Here is an 18,291-nt window from a genome sequence, read left to right as displayed (position 1 = left end):
TGTGTGTGTGTGTGTGTGTGTGTGTGTGTGTGTGTAGGCACATTTGTGCACACAGCATTTCCATGGAAACAGGCATTCAGCATCATAGCCTGGGACACCTGGACCACAGTCTTTAGCCCTAGAGGTGGGACTCTGACCTCCCCATCTTGAATGCCCTCCTCTTCCCCACCTTAAGCTTGGCAAACAGCAAGGTAGCGCTTAGCAAGTTTCATTGCAGTACCTGTTTACCTGTTGATCTCCATCCTTGGATGGCGCTCCTAGGACACAGGCTTGTGTGTTGCATGTTCCCAGCACAGGGAAGGTACCTGATTCATATTTGAGGAATGAAGGAATGTGGGAAGGCCCTAGGGCCAATTGCTGGGACTTTCTCAAGACCTGGCCCTGTTACATGCAGGGGCGGGGGCTAACAGGAAGGAAATGGCAGCTGGCACAACCTGACTTCTAAATTGTGTGCCATTCAACTACTGGTTGGGAAAGGTGCCCCAGGCTCCAGCGTTGGAGTGGTGGCTCACAGAGCAGTGTCAGGCTCAGGCAGTGAGTCCCCAGCTTGCATCCCAGAGCTCAGAGGCCAGACTCCTGAAGACCTTCTAGCCTCCAGGGAGAACTTTTCAGCACCAGAATTGGGATGGGGGCTGAGTTTTGAGGCCTGGACAGGTGGCTCTGATTGTGGAAGGAGTTAGTGAGGACTCCCTAGCTGTCACTGCTTGTCTGGAGGATGGCTACAGTTGGAGGGACCTGTGTGGCTTGGCAGATCCAGAGGAGTCAGTGGCTGTGTATGGCACAGAAAAGGTGCTCAATGAGCTGCACTTTCCTTCTTCCTTTCCCTTCCTCCTTGCTGTGGCCAGTTAAGGGCCCTATTTAGGGGTTGGCAAAGGCATGTCCTGGGCTGCCTGGGGGCTGCAGAAGAGTTTTTTCCCAGGGAAATAAGAAGGAAGACAAATCCCAAGCCACAGAAAGTTGAAACAAAGGAGCAGTTCAAGGAACCTACGTTCTCAGGGATGCCTTCTCAGGCCAGGTGCCTTGGCCCAACCCCCCAAGCATCCAGTCAGTCCAACCTAGCTGAGAATCCACCTTCCATCCCAGCCCCCAGCCAGGGACCCTGGAGCCTCACCACAATTCTGAGCTGGATAATTCTGCTCCTCTCATGGTTAGTTTGTCTTTGGATTTGTCCCCCAGAACCATTCATCCACTTATTAAACATTTGCAAAATCAGTCCTGGAAGGGAAGAGAAATCAAGTTGGAAAGTTCCCTCTAGTTCCCAGTCTGGAGGGAGGGGAGGTCCCTCCCAATCGACTGCAATTTGCCGACAGCACATCTGCAGAGGCACAGAACCATTGGGGTTGCTTGTGGCAGCAGGGGAGAGTCCATGGGGCAGGGTTACCCCTCAAAGGCTAGAGGGACACTCAACCTAGGCTCAGGCTGTCATCTGAGCCTTTGTGGGAATGACAGAAAGTCACCCCACGGGGCATACATGTGCATCATAACAAAGCACTACCTCCTCTGCCTGGAGCCATTTCTAGCCCAAACAGTGGACAGGGACAGTAGGGACAGGACAGAAGTGGAGCAGCTATAGTGATTTGTCCGAGGGGGCACCCCTCCCATTGATTTACTCAAGGGAAGGACCTGTATCAAGGGCAGGTTTGTTTGAAGGTGTGAAGGGCAGCGGGAGGATACAGCCCCAAGGTAACCACATAACAACTCCCAGGAGTGAACATTGCTGCAAGGTGGTATGAGAGGGGAGGGGCTAGGCCAAGTGCCAACGGGCTGAGCTGCAGGAGATGCAGCTGGTCAGTGTGGCCCTGCATGCTACATCAAAAAGAGTGGTCCTTCCCTTTGGGGCTTTGTCAGAAAGGAGATGACTCAATTGGAGCTGGGATTGGGCCTGAAGAGCTGATGGAAATTGGGGGGGGGGAGATCAAGATGGAGAGGCTTGGCAATGGGTGGGGGAGTGTACAGTTGTGAGTGGGCAGACCCATGTCCAGTTGCTCTCACTCCTGCTTTTAGTCCCTGCAAGCTCTGGAACCATGACTTCCTCCTCCAGGCCCTAGGAGTGTAGTGCCACTTAATGGACTTGTCTCATTAAAGCTGGTGGTCTTGGCAGGGTCTGTTTGTTCTGACCTGACTTTGGAGGGAAGTTGGTGGCTCTGCTAGAGGCTGGTATATGAAAGCACAGAAATCTCCAGGGCCATTAGCCCTGTCCCTTGGGCCCAGGTGAGTTTGCATCCACCACTTTGGAGTCAGAGGAGCCTGAAGCCTCCATACAGGCTGGAAGCCTAGTCAGTATACTGAACAGTGACCTCCTGGGTCCTTGACCTGGAGGGGACTCCTTACATTTTGCAACCTAGACACTTGCCTCACTTCAGTCCTTTGCCTCCCCCCCCCCTCCTCCCATAATCTCCTGAGGCTGTTTTGGGACAGGCAGTCTGTGCCTGGAGTCACTCTCCCAAATGGAGTCAGCCTGGGTTCTACTGTGGCAGAGGGCTGACCACTGGGAATCACTTGAGTGTGTGAGTTTCAGGTAGGTAGGCACCTGTGAACCACAGACCACCATGAGTCTGAAGCCCTTGGCTATTGTGCTGGCTGGGGGCCGACTAAGGATGGCTCAAAGTGTGCTAGATGCCGGCCAGAGCGCAGACCAGAGTGACTCAGGCCCGGGTCCTGGGATCCAGCAACTTCTGGTAAAGTCAGTCCTTTGGGAAGTCCCAGGGTGCCTCCCACCCCCACCCAGGCCTGAACCCAGGGAGGCCCCGGCAGGCCCGCTCCGCCCGCCTTCATTAAAACGGATTCCCGCCTGGGTAGGCGCGGGCTTCCCGGAGTGGGGCTGGCACCTGGGAGGAAGGCAGCCGGGAGCGGCGCACTTTGGGGACTGTGATGGACGCCCGCCCGGCCCGGGTGCGACCAAGGCGTGGCGCCGAGCGGCACGGCCCCGGCGGTGGCCACCGGGGCTTCCCTGACGGTCCTCCCCGAGGGCCCGGGAGGAAATGACAGCGCTGAAGCCGGGGCGGGCGCGGAGGGAGGGGCGGCGCCCGGAGTGACACGGCCTGTCACCGAGGAGACCGCTGAGCAGACCCTCCCGGCGGCCGCCAAAGCCGGGGATTCCCCAGAGGAGGAGCCCCTGCGCCCGCGGCCGCCCGCTGCGCCCCGGCCCCACCGTGACCCCGGCCGACAGGGCGTCCCAGGGCGGCAGGCTGCGGGGCCGAGCAGCCGGGGCCGAGCGGGCGGGAGAGGCGCCCCCGGCAGACGGCGGGGTCCCCGAGCTCGGCGACAGGAAACTCTGGGGAGTGAATGGAAAGAAGTGGGTGGTCCGGCCCCTGCGACTTCCCCTGACATCACTGCCCAAATAAGGAGCTTCCAAGCGGCCGCGGGGCGGCCCGGAGCCGCGCCCGCCGCCCGCCCCGCGCCCACCCCGCGCCGCGTGGGCCGCCAGCGAGCGCCCGGGGCACCGCCGGGCGGAGCCGAGCCGGGCGGAGCCGAGCGCGCGGGCGCTGCCGAGCCGCGCGGAGGCCGGGCGCGCAGCCCAGCGCAGTCCAGTCCAGCGCGGCGCAGCGCGGCGCGGCGCAGCCCAGCCCGGAGCCGCGGAGCTACGGCCGCCCGCAGGTAAGCTGTGAGCGCCACGCGCGCCGCCGCGGCCTGGCAGCCCCGGAGCCGGGCAGCGTGGAGCGGGCGAGCGGCTGAGGGGCCGGTGGGTGGGAGCAGGGCTGGGTGCGTCGGTACCAACTCCACCGACCCTTGGTGCGTGGAGCCAGGGCTTCTCAGCAGCCTGGGGTTGCTGGGTGCACACGCTCTGCGCTTAGCGTTTCTCAGACACTACTTCTGTCACCACCCTAGGGTGACACAAGCGCTCCCGCGTCCACACACTTCTGTTTCTGTCTCTGTCTGTCTCTCTGTCTCTCTGTCACGGGGTACAGCCCCCACCCGCGGTTGACATGCACGGCCTCCTGTGTCCTGTGCAGACCCTCGCCCCTGGCTCTGTCATCCATAGTGTGACACACACACACACACACACACACACACACACACACACACACACGAGGTAACCACTGAATGGGTTTGGCAGCCCTAGCCACGCTTCCCGCTGGAGGCCTTGTCACAGTTTCACACTCAGAGCCAAGAGCCTTAGGCTCCTTGGGCTCATTGGGAGTAAGTGAAACATTGCTCTGGCTCTCCCCTCCCCCTTGCAGAATGGCACCTGGCACTGGATACAGCTACCTGTATGGTATGGCACTTAGGGAGCTACTCCTGGCCTCACTGCCTGGGTGTTTCCAGACTGTGCTCTGAGCATTTCTAACCCCCTTATCCAGTGCAGGGTGCTTGGGGTCTGCCCAGGACTGGTGGTGGCTGCAGAACAGGTGCAGGTGGTGTCAGCCTTGACTTCTTGCAGGGGTCTCTGTGTAGTGGCCATAATTGTTATCTTTAAAAAATAAAGCATTTGTGGATAGTTGGATCAAGGACATAGAGGGAAAACTGGTAGAACCAAGGTATGAGTCTATCATTTAGTGGCTCCACATAGATCTGAATGATCTTCATCTTTTTCAGGTTGTGTTTTATCATCTGTCCTCCAAGATATCTTGTCAGGGAGAATTGAGATCATATAGGTAAAAATGTTTTGTAAATGCAAAGCCCTGTGCATGTGCCATTTGCTGTGGTTTGGATGGTTTCTGGACTGGCATTTGTCACAGCTCTGTTCTGTGACTTAGAACACCATTTCTGTTCCATCATTGGCAGAAGAGGGGGAATTAATAAGTGTCCTTTGTGCCTGCTAGCAGATTTCCCAATGTGTGTTCCATGGAATGTTAGTTCTGAAAGCTGTTGCACGAGTAAAGGTTTCCCTGTTTGAGTAAGTCTGGCAATTTCTGCAAGCTCTTTATCATCCATCTGGCCAATTACAATCCATTGGCAAATTAAAGGCTCTGAGAAGTCCTGCAATAAAAGAACTGTTCATTTAATTTTGTCAAATCCAGCATTTCTCTCAAGAAAAGGGACTAAGACCCTTTGCAAGTTACACAGGCTTGCTCTTGGAGGAAATAGTGCTTCAAGGGCTGCACATAGAAATCGTGTGGTGTTGTATGGTTGCAACCAAATTCGGAGAGCTAAGTTCTAATTGCTCTCTTTTAGTGAATAAGCAGAAGCTCAAAGCAGTAAGTGGCTCATCTGAGATCACCTAGTTAAGAGGTGGCACAAGATCACCCAGTGGTAAAACAGGGACCAGAACCAGACTCCTCATACAGTGCTCTTAGTTCATTGAATTATATCTAGAAGTTGAGAAATTTTTCTACTAGAACTAATCTTTCTGCTTTATGTGGCCACTCAGAGTATATTTGAAAAACATAAAGACTTAAATGATTTATTATATTGAACCAATTAAGTGATGATCAGGTACCTGCTGTGTGTCCTTTGTGGGACTTAAGAATATAAAATTCAAGCAGATGTGGAACTTGCGGTGTGGAGCTCAGTGATGGTATCACAGGCACCACACACACACACACACACACACACACACACATACACAAACACACACATATGTGTGTTCATCGTGCACTGCTACATACTCAAAACACCTGTTTTCACACAGATGTGCTCCTCCAATTGCACACACACTCACATGCACCTGCCTACATGCCTGATCCCATACACTCATTTACACACACACCCACTCCTACACACTCTCACACACTTCATCCTGTGCACTTGCTTACCCTCACACATCCGTTCCTACACCCACTCTCTCACATTCACATCCATCCTGTTGTGTTCCCGGCTGCAGCCAAGAGTCACTCATCAGAGAACTCCCTTGTCCCCGTGTCCCCAGAGTTGGCAGGGTGCCTGCACTAATGCCCCAAGAGGAACACCAAGCACATGGGGAGGCCTTGCAGGGCCAATTATGCTGCATTTCCTCGCTGTCTCCCAGTTTCTCCCAGTTTTTGCCGGGTTTGCCTGTATTGGTCAGCTTTTGTTTGGTTGCATGTGAAGGAACGGCCATAGCTCTAGGGTCTACTGTCCTGTTTGTTTGAATCAACTGTCAAAGATCTGTGAGGGCGAGGACCCCAGGACCTAGCAGAATCCCCAGCACAGAGAAGAGGTCCCTTAAGCATTTACGGAATGAGTGACAGAGTGAGTGAGTGTCCACTGGCTGCTAGTTTGGCTCTGACCCAGGCCAGCCTCCCGAGGGATGCGGGATGCACTGAGTGTGTTCACCAGGGCCTGGGGGCTCCAGGCAGCGTTCTGGGAATCCCAGCAGTGGAAACTAGCTAATCCCTTTGTTCAAGGAGCCTGCATTCCGTGGGGAGAGAGGTAAGGAATACGAATGGAACTTGAACAAGGAGGCAGCCAGAAGGAGAGTCAGGAGCAAGGTCAGGAGGGACAGGGAAGCAACATGGCGACTTCTCTGAGGAACTGACATTTGTTCTGAGATGTGAATAATGAAAATATGACAGCTGTGAAAAACTTTGGGGAAAGAATACTCTAGGCAGAAAAACAGCCGGCAGGAAGACCCTGCTGAGCTGAAGGACCACCGAGAGGCCACACTTGCCAATCACCCACTGCTGAATCCCTTGCCAGCACCCTTTGGAGGGGTATGTTCTGGTGTTTGATCTGGGATCTAATTATTGTCCTGGATCAATCACTGAGGCCAGACTCTGTGCATCCTGGGCTTTGGGGGCTGCCCTTGCTGTCTCTGAGCACCATCCTGTCTTTTTGGTCTACCCCGCAGCCTGGTAATGAGAAGAGGGTTGGACTCCCAGGGCCTCTCCCTACTCTGCCCTTACAGAATCCCATGCCGTTTGCACGAGGTTTGAGACAGCTCAGGTGGTCCATCTGGAGGGATGGTGAATCGGTTGTACTGCTTCCATTATTAATAACCATGATGTCATGCATCTGTGCGGTTCTTGATCGGCTGCAGTGCACTCTCTCCTATTATCCCCTTCACTCTGTGGACTGATCTGCCAAGTGTGTGTGTGTGTGTGTGTGTGTGTGTGTGTGTGTGTGTGTGTGGTGGGGGATGGGGCAGAGAGAGCTCAGACACTGCCACACACTGCTGCAGGCTCACCCAGGCCACTTCACTGCCCTGGATCCCTGCTTCCTCCTCTGCAAACCTGTGCTGCAGGAGAGCCCACTGCCTGAGGCTCTTGGCAGGAAGAAGTAAGAACATGCTTGTCAAGAGCTGCCATAGAGTGGTACCTGGTAACCATTGGTTCACACTGTGACGTTCTCATTCATTCTGTCACCCCAGTTTCCCAGCCCAGGGACCTGAATACAGAGTAGGCTTTTAATAACTATTGCAATTGAGTTGGTTAGCCTAAGGTTGCACAGCTCATGAAGCGCCATGCAAGGACTCAAACCCAGGACTTTGAGTTCCAAAGTCCTTTATATCCACATCCAGCTGTTGGGAATAATTGTCATCGTGTTTAATAAAAACAAACCTTCATACCACCTTTGTGGATGATCAGCTTATGTTTTGCAGAGGATCCTGGAGTTGTGAGGTTCCAGGGTTCTGAGGCATGACGTTCTTTTGTAAACCAATGAAAAAAATTCATAAGAAACATTTTAGAATCTTCTTGGAGAGGGAATAAATGTGAGAAAGTGATCTTGAGCTTTGATAGTGGGGGGCTTCTTAATCAGGGATGCCAATCACTGTCACCTAAGGGCTTTTAACAGTAGTGCTCCAAGTTCCACCCCCACTATCTGATTCAGAGTTTCTAGAGATGGCATCCGGGCACATGCAGCAATGTCCTGGTGCTAGATGTTCCACTGGGTCTGAGAAGCCCAGAGAGGTGGATGCCGAGAAAATCAGGCGGGCCTTCCCGACTGCCTTCTATTTCCATCCAAACTTAGCTCTTGTCCCAGGCTCATGGTGGCCACGTGGTAGCAGCATGAACAATGGAGTTTCACAGACCTGCTTTGCATCTCCTGCTCTCTGGCCAGGGACCTTGGCCAAGTTGCTTTCCCTCTCCTGAACCTCAGCTCCCCTGTCTTTAAGGTGGGAATGCTTATGCTACCTGCAGGTTGGATAACAGGAAGCCACCAATGGTAGATGTTGTATTAGATACTTGTGCCCAGCACAGAGTAGGTAAAGAGCAAACCAGAAAGTTTCCGTTGTTCTTTATGTAAAATGAATGATAATAATAAAACTGGCATTTGTGAGCTGATGGCTACCGAAGGGGTCCAGGAGATGGACCAATTGGCTCCGAACAGCCGCCTTTTGAGAGGAGGGTACGTTTCATGTCATAATCACTAGTCCTAGTGCCAAAGACTAGCCAGCTCGGCCATCTTCCTCAGCCTCTCCATGGCAGAGCTGAGCTGACTGGGGACCCAGGTCAGCATCATCTGCCATGCCTCTGACCATTCTGTGGGCTTGGGAGGGGGATGGGAAGTTTGGAGGGCATTGCTGGGCTTGTGCTCACCTACGTCAGCCTGGCCTCCTGGCCCTGAAGTCAATGAACGAGGCTGCTGGGGGTAAATACCTGGCTTGAGGGAGCCTTGGAAGTGGCGCTCCTCACCTTCCACCGTCATGATTCATGAGTCTATTCAGCGGCGGGTTGAGTCCTCCCTGCGCTTGTCTCTGGGTAAGCACTGGGAGCAAGTCTGCCTCCTCGAGAAGCTCAGACTGCAGCAGGTCCCACCACCCACTGGTCCCAGGGCCACCGGCAAGATGCGTTTCTCCTCCCGTCTGCTTGCTCACCTCTAGGGTGGGATCTTTTGAGTTACTTGTCAGATGAAGATTTTGTGGTTTTGAGGACCCCCACCCCATCTGGGTGCTGTTTTTGAGCCTCTGATAGAGTGGTCAGCAGAGAGAACAAGGCTTCCTTACCAGGTAGAACTCACTCTGATGCTTACTTACTCTGCAGATTTGCTGCATTTTAAAAATTCTCTGTATTTCTTTTTCCTTACTTAAATGTGGTTATCACACCGTCACTGGAGGGTACTGGGAGTGTTAAATGAGATGATGATATGAAGTACTGGCTGTGAACCAGTTCTACCTCATGACTCTACTGTCTGGCTCTGAGCTCTGCTCTCTTACATGTTGCTGTTTTAGGAGAGTCATCTTGACCCCTCGCTGCCCAAGTTCAAGTTCTTAGGGATTGTCAGGTGTAGGTAGATTGTCAGATTGGAGCTCTAGGTCATAAGCACACACACCACCCACCTCCCCGCTGAGTGGAAGATGGGCCCCGGGTAAGTGGTTCTAGCCCCTGGGAGAATGTGGGCAGGGTGCAGAGCTGGGAGTCCTGGCTTCTTTGTGGGACTGCCACAAAGTTGCTGTGTGCTATTTGCCAATTCCCTTGAGCCTGCGCTGAACTTCAGTGTCCTCCTCTGCAGGCCAGCCTGTGTGATCCCCTGGGTTTCTTCCTGCTTTGAGAAGTTGTGGGCCTTTGATGTGCAGGTGCTAAGTGAATCCAATAACGAAGTGGCCTGGCTGGGTATAGGGAGTTGACCAGATCTTCCTAGCCTGGACTCTGTTGGAATTGATTGTGGCGAGGCCAGCAGACAGGCTCTGGACAAGAAAGAGACTGTGGTTTCTAATTGGCATTGCCACTCATGAGAGAGGAGGCGGGAGAAGGGACGTTAATGGAATTGAATTGAATTAAACAACAACAACAACAACAACATGACCCTTTCTTTTTCCTTAAAAAAAAATCCAAAAGGCTCTGAGCCACCTGCTTCCTGAATAGCCTGTCTCTTATTTAAGTTCAACAGTATGTTTTGGAGGGAGAGTTGTGTTCTAGTTCCCGGGATGGAGGCAAGAGGTTGCAGAGTCAAACTGCAGCCACTCATTCAATCATGTGAGCACCCGAGAAGGGTCAGGCATTGTTCTAGGTGCTGGGGTGCAGTAGTGTTCAAAGCAGATGACACCCTGTGCTCACATGGCTTATAAACCAGCCACGGGAAGGAGGCAGCTATGAACAAAGGAACATGGGAAGATGTAGCATGTGAAACAGGGTAAGGGCCATGGAGAAAAATAGAGAAAGTCAGAGAATGCCAGCAGTGGGGCCTTCCCAGACCTCTTCTGTGTAGGATGGTCAGGTGGTCAGGCCTCTGATCGGCCTAGCCGTGAAGGAACGTAGAACTGAACAAATTCGAGGAGGATTCTCTTTCTCTGTGGGTACATGGAGATCTATAGAAATGTCTTATTTGGAGCTGAAATAGTCAGCTCAGCCAGACAGCTCAGACCAGGTTGTCCTGTTTTGGAAACAGGACAGAGTCTGCCTAATGATAATTGTTACAATAACATTAATAATAATAATAATAATAGTAATAATAAGCAACTGGATAGAGCCTTAAATCTGCAAATGCCTGTGCGCATAGGCCATCTCATTCAGCCCTCTAATGAGATAGAAGGTATCATTGCCACATTGTGGGTGAGGAATCTGAGAGCCATGTAAGTGGAGTGACAACCCCAGGATCCTATCACAAGTCAGGGGCAGAGTAGACCCCAAGTGCAGACTTGCTGCCCATCAGACACTGTTTCTCCCTACAGGGCAGCTGGGACCCACACAGTAATGTACATGCCACCCTGCATGCAGTAGAGAAGGGTGGAGAGGGTTCGGATTCCTTAAAGACAACACAGACCCAGAGACTAAGGAGACATGAAGACTAAATAACCATGTGGTATCCTGGGTTGTCTCCTGGGTCAGAAAACAGGCATCAGTAGAAAAAGCATAAAATAGAAATAGAGTCTGTAGTTCAGTCACTATTCATGTATTAATGTTAATTTCTTTGTCTTGACAAATATTCCCTTTTTTGCATAAGATGTTAACTTTGAAGGAACCTGGGTGGAGGATTACCTGGGTCTCTGTTCTATCTGTGCAACTTTTAGGCCAATCTAAACTTACTCCAGAATGAAAAGTTTATTTAAAAATGAATGAATGGATCCTCATACACTCCTACTGCCTGGCTTCCTCAGGGTTACTCAGGAAAGCCATACAGGGTCATGAAGTAATGGAACCTCTGCGAGTCACCCCAAGTGTGCCACCTAGAGTAGCCTGTGTGAGAAAGAGCAAAATGAGAAACCAGTGGTGGAGGAATGTTGAGATGCCTGGGGGAATGTCTCCGAGGTGAAGTTCAGGTATACCAGGCAGCCCTCTGTTTCAGGCTACCTGAAGAGTGCCATGTACATTTGGTGAAAGCTCACTGAATCATTTTCACTTACTCTTGTAACAGGCAGATGGAAACCTAGTTTTATTTGTAGAGCTACATGATGTGACTGTGAATTGTACCTAGGAAGGAGGAGGGGTAAGGTAGTGAGGACAGAGAGAGCTGAAGAGGTCTTCACAGGTAATCTGGTTTCTCTGTATGATAGAAAACCTTTCGGCCCAGAGACGGGTGTCTCAGGGAATGAAGGAAAGAGACCAGAGGCCAAAAGATTCCGATATTTGAGGCCTGATTTCCCCATTCACAAAACAAGTGATTCTGGGAGCCCTCCGGCTGAAAACCACGGAACCCAAAGAAAGTGACTGGTCCAGGCTCAGCCGGCGACTGCTGAGCCACACAGCTTAGCCTGTCTGGGCAGCCAGGTCCCTCATGGTTTCTGGAGGGCTGATGGCCACTCTACATATCCTCATCTTGGTATGTGGGCATTAGTGTCTCCCTAAAATGCAGGAGAGGCCAAAGATGCTCAGGTATGCAAGAAACCATCAGCATGGGTCGATTTACAGCATTTAGGCATGGAGAGTTTGAAAGAGTAGGATATCCATTCCAAAGTGGGCTCTTATTTTAAGTAAGCTCTGACCTTGTGAAATTAAAAAAAAAAACAACGCAGCATTTCTTAGGTAGAATGCAAGTGGATGAAAAGATGTGTTATGAAGAGAAAATAAAAGTCTTATAGCCAAGTATCTTTGGAGAAGTTTAAAGGTCTTTATGCTGCAGGATTTCTCAGAGCCTTTAATATGCAAACATGCATCAGAAATCTGCAAAACAGTGTGTGAGCATTGTGAATATGTCTGTAGAAGTGGTGTCATGTGCAATTTTCCAAGATTGATTGATCAGAGAATATATATATGTGTACATACACATATAAGTGTGAGTAGCTGGACTACCTACTTTGTAAGTAGCAAAGCATTTTGGGAAACACTGAAGTTATTTGAGGTCAAAGCTAAAAAGAATAAAGTGAATGCACAGTAACTAAAACTTGTTTCTGCCTGTTAGCTTCAGCTTGTCAGTTTCTCACTTTTTTTTTTCTATTTTGTTAACTTAATTTCTTTTTTTTCTCAGAAGAAAAGTGGCAAATGGCATGCAAATGATCCTTCCCCCTTCACTGTGTGGTGCTCCAGGAAGGCAGAAGTACTGACTTGCATGCATTCATCGTGATGAGGGTAGGGGCTCATGTGACAAATTAGTGGCAGGTCTGCCACCCAGAAACCTACATGTGACACTGGTGTTTTAGGAGCTCAAAAAGAACCTCACTTAAAAGCGCCACTAAAGACTGAAAAGCCCTCTGTGGAGTGTGGCTTTGCACACAGGGTCCCCCCAGCACCGAGTACCCACAGGTGGGTTTGTGCCACTTACGGGTGGCCCTCTTTACCAACCAGCGTGCTGGCTAATGGAGACGCCCCGTCGAGAACACCCTTTGGATGATGAGTTCATGCTAGGCCCACCGTCACCCCACCCTCTGGTCCCAACCTTTGGCAGGAAGCGTCCTGTCAACCGTCTGGCCTGCTCTTGAAGGCCCTTCCCAGTGGGTCCCCACCTCAGACTCCCCCTCCCTGGTTCTCAGCCCCGTTCCAAATCCTGCCTGCTCCAAACCCTGCTCCTCACTCTTGTAGCTCCTCACCCTGAGCATGTCGGTGTCCCAGCAAGAGGTGTGTGTATGGGGGTGGGGGTTCGATTCCATTTCATGAAAGAAGGAAGTTGTAAGGGAGAGTTTTCTTTTTCTATAAATGAAATGACTTGGTGGGGGTGGGGCTGGGAAGGCTTCAGAAACAACTGCTTTGAGGATGAAGGGGTTGGTTCATCTAGTCCTTCAGACTCTGGCCTGCCCTTCCTCCTACTGCGTGTGACTTCAGACAAGTGACTGCAAGCCTTTGAGCCTCCATTTCCTTGGCTGTAGACATGGATTGTTGTTGCCGCCTCTCAGGGCTTTGGTTCAGTGGTGTGATGTTGGTGGGGAGCCTAGAGTAGCGCCTGGCACATAGAAAGTGACGTGTCTGTGATCATTCATGAAGAATTCTATGGACTAACTTAAAAAAAAAGTCAAAGATTTTTAAGTGTGCAAAAAATAGGAACAGGTAGTTCAAAGAGGTAAAAATGGCCCATAAACATATGACAAATGCTTTCACTGCTGGAACATCAAGAGATTGTCAATTAAAATGAGAGTATTTTGCCTGTGAGTGCCAAAAATGTAAAAAAAAAAAAAATAGAGAAGATCTCGTGTTGATAAGGGCCAAAGACACCAGAGAGTCTAAATTGTTATTCATGAAAATTGTAAGCGCACATACCTGCTTTAATCCAGCAGTTTCCAGCTATAGAAAAGCATGCACACAAAGATGGATATGTACGGGGGCATTCCCTTGTAGCATGGCTTGTGGCAAATTGGAATGCCCTGCGGCCAGCAGTGTCAGGGCTGAAACTATCTGTGGTATACGTGCACGTGGGATCCTTTGTGGCCATTTGAAAAATAAAGAAGGGAACCTACAGGGCCCGACATGGTATTAATAACATTTTTTCTGAACTGGAAGAGGGTTTCTGTGTGATAGGTTCAGTTTCATACCATGTGCATGCAGAAAAAGTCCAAGAGTTAAAGGCGTGTGTGTGCACATGTGGCTGCACTTCCATGCTATTGGAAACACCCGGTGAACCAGGAGTGGAAGTAGAATTTGAGAGAGTGGAGGAGGACTTGTCTACTTTATGTATTTAAAATACACACACACACACACACACACACACACACGCACATTTTAAACAAAGGAAACAAAAAAGAAAGCTCAAGAAAAAGAGGGAAGAAAAATCTCAGCTGTTGGGATCACTGTGAGGATTAGAGGAGATGGGACTTGACAACTGTCTAATGCAGTGCCTGGCACATAGGCAGTGCCCACTTTCTGCTTGCCTCCTCTTCTTTCCTCCATATCATCTGTGCCGCTCCCTTCCCCCACCATGTCCATCCCAGTGCTTTCCCCAGACTCCGTAAACATGCAGTGGTGATTATGGCAGTGCCAGCCTCCCCCAGGCTGTCGTCACCCCGTGAGGGTCCCGGGGACCTGTCAGTGTAGAGATCCTGCCCTGTCTCATTCCCAGGCAGCCCCCCGGGTCCTTTCTTCTTGGCTTTATTGTAAAGAAAAGGCTGCCATCCTTTGTTGGGTGTTGTCCAGCCACGTCTCTTGCCCCCTAGAGGGAGCCTCTTGCCACCTTGCAGTCTGAGGCCCTCTTGGTCACCACCCCGTCCTCAGGGTGAATCTTCATCATGTGGGTCATTTCTGCTCACTGCTTTGTTTCTTTCCCATTCGCGGCCAAGGGATGTGGGCTTTCCTAGCCCCCTTCCCCCACTCGCTTCCACCTGGCCCTGATGAATTCCATCATGCCTGCTTAAAATCATTTTACTTCCAATTTGCTAATTTAATTCTAGTCTTACAGAATTTTGGCAACCCTGCCAAATCGGGTGCCAGATGCAGATTTAATGAGCATATTTTCAGTTCTTTCTTTCCTGTCTTCATGAAGATGCTGAAGAGAACAGGCTCTGGAACTCATTCCCAGGGGACTGTCTCCCTGGAGCGTCCCTTCCGGTTTGACCCTGAGCCACTGGGTGTGGCCTTTCAGCCAGGTCTCTCCCTGGGTAGAGGGAACAGCTTCTTGGAGAAGGGAGCTGTCATTCATCCTCCTCCTCGTCCTAGAAGCCCCAACCCAGTTCCCATCATTTGGACTTCACAGGAAATGTATTTGGAGAAAATTACTTATTTCCTCCAGCCTCTGTCTCCCTGCAGCCATGTGCGGCTCAGCAGATGTTCACAGATCCAGCGATCTAACAAACACACACTGAGTGCTTTCTAGATGGATTTCTGGAAGTGTGGTCCATTGACTACTTGCCATAAAGTTCTGGCAGGAGTGGGAAATACAGATTCCTGGGCCCTTCCTCACAGCTCTGGAATCAGACAGTGGCATAGGGTGGAGCCCTGGACTCTGTAGCTTAGAGGATTCCTAGGCCTCCAGCATTTCCATGTTGCTTATCTCATTTCAACTCCTACCAGCTCCTCAGGGGACATAATTTTCTCCCCCTGAGGAAGACTCAAAGAAGCTAGGTAGGTGATTCAAGGCCGCAAAGTGGTAAGGATCAGAAGTGGGACTCTGCCTGAGCCTTTTGATTCTAAATATAGGGCTCTTTCTCTCTCCTTGGAGCAGCAGCTCTGGGCCCAGCCCTGTGATCTGTGATCCCAATGTCATCACTCATGGCTCGGATCAGAGCAGGTGTGTTTGTGTCTTCTCAAGTTCATCCACCCAGATGAACCTGCTGCCCTGCACAGATGTCTTCCTGTATGGACAAGGACATGGAGACTGAGCGTGCACACTCCTGGGCCACCAACTGTGTGGCACTGTGAGAGCAGGAACAAGGACACACACCACATTGGATTCTAAATTCTAAGCCAAGCAGTGCAAAGGGCCAAATGGAGCATACAATGAATTCTCCCTCCAGGAGTAGGTAGGAGGTACGGGCGGAGCTCTCTGGCTTCAGCTGGGAAGGTCATGCCTGTGAGCAGATCCCTTCCATTTCTGAGCCTCGGTCTTGCCGTGGGTACAAGGCAAGGGTTGGCCACAGTCTGCGATCTGTAAATGTTTTAAATAGTGGAACCTCTCCTTGATCCTCCAACATTTATTTTTAACTCAAATAAAAAATCTCACGCTGAAATCCCATAATATAACAAAGAGACAAAATTGGAGACATCTCGAAAGGCTTGGGTTTTTAGGAGATAAATTGGAAACATTTCATTGTAGCACTTAGAATGGATCGTCTGTGTGTCTCCTCCCCCCACCCCTGGTGTGACATGGGACGGCAGCCTCAGGCTTTGGAGCCAGGCACACACAAGTCCAGTCTGTTCTGGCTGTGTGACCTTGGGCAACGTGTTTCCCTTCCCTGAGCCTCAGTTTCTTCTCTATAAAATGGGGATGATAAGAGTGGAGGAGAAGAGAGGGTCGAATGAGCCCATGTGAACGGCACGCTCCGTGTCGTGCCAGCACGGGGAAGGCACGTTCCTTCCTGTTTTCCTTTGTAGAACAGGACAGAAGACCTGAGAAACTGGACGGTCATGGGGGAGATTCCCAGGCCATCGAGACACAATGTCATATGTGTGAGTGAGATGGATGGTGAGGCTGAGACATAGCTGATTCATCAAGTTGTTCGGCCCCTCAGTGGGTGAATCTTGTTCTCTGAAAAACCCTTAGGAAAAGGAGTTTTGGAGGCAGAGGGTTTGCATGGAGCTTCCCAGATGGGATTCCCAGGGCGGGAAGCAGAGGAGGCGGGCAGGCACACAGGACAGAAGCAGGACTGGGAAAAGAGCCCAGCCACATCCCAGAGCCCAGGGGTCAAGATGAGAGTATCATGGGCTCTGAGCTTCAGAGCTGCATGTCCAGCAGATCCCAGCATCTGGCAGCAAAAAGCTAGAGAAAGAGTGGTTGGGAGCTGGTAGGGATCTGTGGCTCAGGGGCATTGAGGCTGGGGAGGGCAGACTCTAAGCTCCCCCCCACCCTAAGTGAGAAGGTGGGGGTGCCTGGCCAGGCCCACATTCAGACCCCCCAGAGCAGCCCCGGCACACCTGTGTCCCTGCCCAGAGCCAGATTGTAGAACAACTGCTCCCTCTATCCTCAGCCAACCCTGGAAGGGCCTCCAACCTAGGCCCCACAGGAGCCTCCCTTCGTGGTGGGAGAGTGAGTGGAGTAATGGGCAGGGGATGTTTTCCATCTCAGTGGCATTATTTCTGGCTCTGCTCCTGCAGTCACTGTGGGAGCGGCCTGTGCCCGGCTCAGTGTGGAAACACGCTGAGGTTTTCAAGGGTGATGTGTGCTAAGCGGGCAGCTGGGAAGCGACTGCTCCCACTGCAGTAGGTGTGAGTACCCCCCTCACCTCATCTTGGGCTGCGTTCCTCCTGGAACTGTTGCATGAAAGATAATAGCAGAGGAATGCCCCACCCCCGACATGCAAAGATGTCCACATCCTAATTCCCAGAACCTGTGATTATGTTAGATTATGTGGCAAAGGGGAATTAAAGTAGCAAATGGAGTCAAGGCTGAAGATCAGCTTGCCTTGAAATAGGGATTGCCCTGGATTATCCATGTAGACTTAATGTGATCATAAGGAACTTTAAAATATAAATATATTCATATGTATATACACACACACACACACACACACTTAGGTACTGTTATAATTGTACAAATTTATGGAGTGCTGTGTGATCATTCATACATGGTAAATGGAGGCAGATGACTTAGCATCGGGGTGACGCGAAGTGAGAAAGACTCAACTAGCCATGGATGGCTTTGAGGGGGCCACCAGCCAAGGAAGGAATGGGGCAGCTTCTAAAAGCTGGGAGTTGGAGCAAACAGACTTGCCTCTGGGACCTCTAGAGAGAAAAACGCAGCCCTGCAGACACCTTGGTTTCAGTCTGGTGAGACCCGTTTTGGACTTCCAAGCTCAGATGATACATTTTTGTGGTGTTTCAGTGTATTTGGTGTGGTTAATTTGTTACAGCAGCCTCACGGAACCCATGCAGTGTGACAGGGAGGCCAAGACTGTCATGGGAAAAGTATCCCCCAGTTCCCCAGTGTGCTCATTGTGCACAGGCTGTCAGGTATTCGCAGGGTCTCTTCTTGGCCTGCTTCTCCACTCTTGGGCACAGGTTTCCACTGTCCAGGCTGGACAGTAGGAAAATGATTGTCCCCTCTGTGAGCAAGCAGCTGTAGAGCCCCGAGCGGGGTCTCCTGCAGGTGCACTGTGCAGATATAGCCCCTCAGCCAGATGCCACCTCACTCCCCCCGTCTGCCTCCCATTCTGTAGGCCCTCCCATTCCTCAAGGCTCCCATTCTGTCCCTTCTAAGTCACTTCTTCCTCTGACACTTTGCATGCCTGTTGGTTGTGTCATGCCTGTTGGTTCTGTCCCACATGCATAGGGGCCACACTCTGCAGCACGTGCTCCCAGGTGTCTGGACTTGCACACAGGCTACATCGGGTTTGGTCCTGGCTCCGGCACTTGGTAAAGCTGGTCTTGGCAAGTCCCTGCCTCCTCCCTCCTCCTCAGGCTGAAGGTAATCATGGTTGCCATAAAAGCCCGTGGAAGACACTACTCTCCAGGGAAGTGCTGCTATCATAGTTACTCT

The 18,291-nt window shown here is 51.3% G+C and overlaps 1 protein-coding gene across 6 annotated transcripts in view; it reads left to right on the top strand.

The window, feature by feature from the left end:
* Hivep3 (HIVEP zinc finger 3) overlaps positions 1 to 18,291 on the top strand; it is a 457,837-nt gene that overhangs the window by 335,296 nt on the left and 104,250 nt on the right. The window contains exon 1 of one of the 6 annotated variants that reach the window (XM_078026058.1): positions 3,510 to 3,597. The exons of the other annotated variants lie outside the window; for them this stretch is intronic. The gene's annotated coding sequence lies outside the window, so the exon portion shown is untranslated. Of the gene's footprint in view, positions 1 to 3,509; positions 3,598 to 18,291 lie in introns of those variants that run through there. 6 annotated transcript variants of the gene reach the window in all.

This window comes from Ictidomys tridecemlineatus, chromosome 11 (genome assembly GCF_052094955.1).
Source record: "Ictidomys tridecemlineatus isolate mIctTri1 chromosome 11, mIctTri1.hap1, whole genome shotgun sequence".
Lineage (NCBI taxonomy): Eukaryota > Metazoa > Chordata > Mammalia > Rodentia > Sciuridae > Ictidomys > Ictidomys tridecemlineatus.
Note: the sequence above shows the minus strand (reverse complement) of the source record. Positions and strands in the feature narration are given on the sequence as shown.